Source organism: Mastomys coucha, unplaced genomic scaffold (genome assembly GCF_008632895.1).
Source record: "Mastomys coucha isolate ucsf_1 unplaced genomic scaffold, UCSF_Mcou_1 pScaffold12, whole genome shotgun sequence".
NCBI lineage: Eukaryota > Metazoa > Chordata > Mammalia > Rodentia > Muridae > Mastomys > Mastomys coucha.
In genome coordinates this window covers 56,990,736-56,995,173 of record NW_022196894.1, presented here as the reverse complement: position 1 = coordinate 56,995,173, position 4,438 = coordinate 56,990,736, and the positions used below count along the sequence as shown (strand labels likewise).

Below are 4,438 nucleotides of genomic sequence, written 5' to 3'. Positions count from 1 at the left end.
CTCCTTCTCCTCTTTCTCCTCTTCCTCCTCCTCCTCCTTCTCCTCTTTCTCCTCTTCCTCCTCCTCCTTCTTTTGGTGGAATTCAATTAAAGGGGTTAAAAACAAATCAATAAATCAGCTCTATCAAGAAGCTAGGTTTATGAACCTCTTGCACAGCTCTAATAAAGTGAAGGTTTGTTTGAACTTGAGGAGTCTTTCAACACTCTCTTTTCTTCCTTTGATTAAAGAACAGGTATAAGCTTGTTTTTTCTTATACTCAAGTACACTAGCCAGAGTATTTTCCATCCCCTATTGTGTTAAGTACCTTATACTTTTCCTTTCCATCTCTGTTGGATAGAGAAATGCTTTAAGCATCTATCCAATTAAACAAAGGGGCCTCACTGCAGACTCTAATCCCTGTGGCTTCATGTCGGTTAATTTCTGTTACCATTTTTTTGTTTGTTTGTTTGTTTGTTTTTTCTTTTTTTTGAGACAGGGTTTCTCTGTATAGCCCTGGCTGTCCTAGAACTCACTCTGTAGACCAGAGCTGGCCTCGAACTCAGAAATCCGTCTGCCTCTGCCTCCCAAGTGCTGGGATTAAAGGCGTGTGCCACCACTGCCTGGCCTGTTACCATTTTTAAAGTTTTCACAAGTCATAGTCAACATGAAAAGCTGTTCTGTCATGTAGCGCCTTTCAAAAGAATCAGCTTTGTTATATGTATTGCTTTCCTTTACATAAAACAGTCAAAAGCCTTCCCTATTATGAGTGAGAAGTTTTAACTATGTGCTTTGAAAGAAAATAAATATTGCTTGAAAAGTAGCTTAGTCATGTTTTTTTCCAAAGTCAGATATTAGATACACTTTTTAAAAGGCTAATTGTTATTTGAAGGCTGCTATAGTAAAATCTTCTTTTTAATAAATGAAATATTTTTGGCTGAGAAAACAGGCATATTAAATTTATCCAGACTGTAGCACAACATTGCAAGGCTAAATAAACAGTCATATGATGTAGTAATGTACCTGCTTTTGGAAAATTCTTGTACTGTCTTAGTATCTTACCTTATTCCTGTTAGTTTAGAGACGATATACTGTTGAATATTAAGTCATAAATTACATGTATAATTATATGATGAAATACTCCTTTCTCTGTTCAGCTTGTGAAAGATAAACCTTCTAGCTTTTATTTGTTTGTTTTTGTTTTTTGAGACAGGCTCTCTCTATTATGTAGCCCTGAATATCTTGGAACTTGCTATGTAGACCAGGCTGGCCTCAAACTCAGAGTTAGACCTACCTCTGATTCCCAAGTGCTGTGGATATTTGCCACCATGCCCAGCTAAAGTCACATTTTTTTTTTAACAGATTTACTTTATTTAAAAATGGAAAAAAAATGGGACCTTTTTATGTTTTTTATCATTACTCAGTTGTAGTGACAGCTCAGCTGTAACTGGTGAAACAACCATGCAGAAAGCAGAGAGTGTTGGCTGACTGATCAGAACTCAAACAACTAATTACGGTGTGGAAAGCTGTGCTTGTGACTTTGATGTCCGATGCTTTAAACATGGCAATTGCTTGATATAATGAATACACGCTCGAGTTATAGATCTTTAGTAATTCCATCCAGGGTGCTACAGAAGCTTATCTGGCTAGAATTTTAAACTGAGGCATTGAAGTCTTCGTAATTGAAATTAGGCAGAAAGTCCTTAAAGTAGAAAGGTATAACAGGGATTTCCCTTCTTCATACTCCAGGTGTTATCCAAGACATTTCTATAGTAAGTTTGTAATTATTGTGCAGGATAAAATGCTTTGATATCTCATTCAGACAGAACATCTGCTATATACATGATTCTTATCTATTATTTCCCCTTTCATTGTCATTATGGACATTCCTTTGGTTACCCATTTCTTCAGAACTTGGGACATATTTTGGAGGAAAATAGTTGTAGTTTATTGCTTATATTAAAACTTAGAGCCGGGCAGTGGTGGCGCACACCTTTAATCCCAGCACTTGGGAGGCAGAGGCAGGCAGATTTCTGAGTTCAAGGCCAGCCTGGTCTACAGAGTGAGTTCCAGGACAGCCAGGGCTATACAGAGAAACCCTGTCTTGGGGTAAAGAAACAAACAAACAAACAAACAAACAAAGAACCTTAGATATGCTGGTAAGGGATTTGCCAGTAACACTAGCCTTATCTGCTTTTTTCTTTCTTTTGTTTTATGTGTATGAATTTTTGCCTGCAGGTATGTCTATGTACTGTGCCTACCTGTAGAGTTCAGAAGACAAGTGGTTGGATACCTTGGAACCAGAATAAGAGTGGTTGTGAGCTGTCACATGGGGGCTAGGAATTGAATGAGGGTCCCCTCCCTGTAAAAGCACCAAGTAGGCTTAATCACCGAGCCATATCTCTAGCCTTTATTTGTGTCTTCTTAAGTATGTCTTACAAAGGCTGCTTTATCCAAAGTCAGACTTTGTTTAATAACTCTTTGATCAAGTTTGAAATTCATGCTGTAGCTAAAGTCACTGTTGCCTTTCTCTCTGCATCTAGCTTGGTAAGTTTATGATAAACAGTAAAATAAATGAATGGAACAGACTTTTTTCTTATCTACACTTATGGCTTGGTAAAATTTTAGGAACCAGAATTTATATGAGGTGAAATAAACTAGTTCAGCTAAAATTTAAGATTTATGTAAGAGACATAAAATTTAAGATGTATGCTGAAGTTTTATATATGCCGTAGGAGAGGTACTTAACTTTATCACTGAGATAAATCTAGTTTTCTTAACATTGCTTTAAGAGTAAGGATGAACTGGTTTTTTTAAAGGTATTGGAATACTAACTAGAATTTTTTCCACTTTTTATATGGATTCTATAGTAATGTTTTAGATTATTATAGATGTTATCTGAAAAAGTCACCTAAAACATATAACCAATATTTCTACTGTTTATCTTCATATTCAGGGTCCTACATTTTAATATGAGTTCAGAATTTAATCACTTTAGTATCACCCTTAAGAAAGAATGAAGATGGGGCTGGAGAGATGGCTCAGCAGTTAAGAGCACCTGCTGTTTTTCCAGACGTCCTGAGTTCAATTCCCATCAACCACATGATGGCTCACAACCATCTGTAATGGGATCTGATGCCCTCTTCTTATGTGTCTGAAAAGAGCAATGGTTTACTCGTATACATGGTATAAATAAATAGATCTTTAAAAAGGGGGGAGGCTAGAGAGATGACTCTGTTTGAAACCATTTGCTGCTCTTGAAGAGGACTTAACCTTAACTCCCAGCACCCAGGACAGGTGACTCATAACCACCTGTAATTCCAGTACCAGAGGAGTTGATGTCGTCCTTTAATGACCTTAGACAACTGCATTCATGTGACACCTATGTTTAGGTACACATATGTATACATAAAATAAGAAGTAAACCATAAGTGAGACAGTCTGAAGTAGATTGCTTAACATTAGAGTAATTATTAGCTATGTATTAATGCACACACATCATTACATAGATGCTATAGATATTTTATAAAGTATTGAAATATGCAAAGATGATGATGACATACTGTCTCCCCTCAGATAATTAATGGAATAGTGGGCGAGAAACTTCTTAGCTCTTTATATCTTAATGTGGTAAATATTGTAATCCGTGCATTTGAAGATCGGAGACTAAATACCCATAGAAGGGTCAGTTTTGTGGTGGAGGTAATCTACGAGTTTAATTCTTATGGTTTAGGATTAAGGTCACTTTCCCTTTGATGATAAAATTAAGAAACTAGAAATGGTGTTTATTTATAGGGGCCTACAAAACAGACTGGCTTATCTGTGATCTTGGAGGTAGGTTGTTCACAGCCAGTTAGATGGGGAAAAAGAACACGAACTTCCTGTTGCAGTTGGTTCTCCAGTTCTTCTAAAACTCCATCATGATGTCTGCTTTCGCCCAAGCAATTTAGTACTTATGAATTGAATATTTGAAATACTTAATAGGAGAGAAAATTGCTAAGAATCCTGTCATTGGTTGGGCTAATGTATATTCAGTATTAACTATGAATTGCACATTTTACCAGAGTTTTTCTTTAAAAGTTCTTCAATTTGTACATAAAAAGTAGCCATTCAAATTCCTGTATAATATTAAAGGAGTAGATGCCTGCTCTGATACTCTGATTTGATAGAGAAATCACTTTGATGTGTGAGTTTAAAGGTACTAATCTGGAGTCAGCTGGTGTCCTCCAGTAGAAGAGGCTGTTTGAGGGGGTTCAAATAAGAACCTAAGTCTTGGTTTGTCATTCTGTGGTCTTCTGTTACCCACAATTAGAAATATTATGCCGTGAGATAAAGGAGGAACAGTTGCGAGGAGCTTAAACATCAGTGCATACTTGATAATCACAGGTACTTAGATCTTTACTATTTTTTTTTTTTTGTTAATTAGATATTTTCTTTATTTACATGTACATTTCTCCTTTCC

At 36.3% G+C, this 4,438-nt stretch overlaps 1 protein-coding gene across 1 annotated transcript in view; it reads left to right on the top strand.

Moving 5' to 3' along the window:
- The window catches only part of Crybg3 (crystallin beta-gamma domain containing 3), a 119,055-nt gene that overhangs the window by 38,225 nt on the left and 76,392 nt on the right, over positions 1 to 4,438 (top strand). The gene's annotated exons all lie outside the window — the stretch shown is intronic.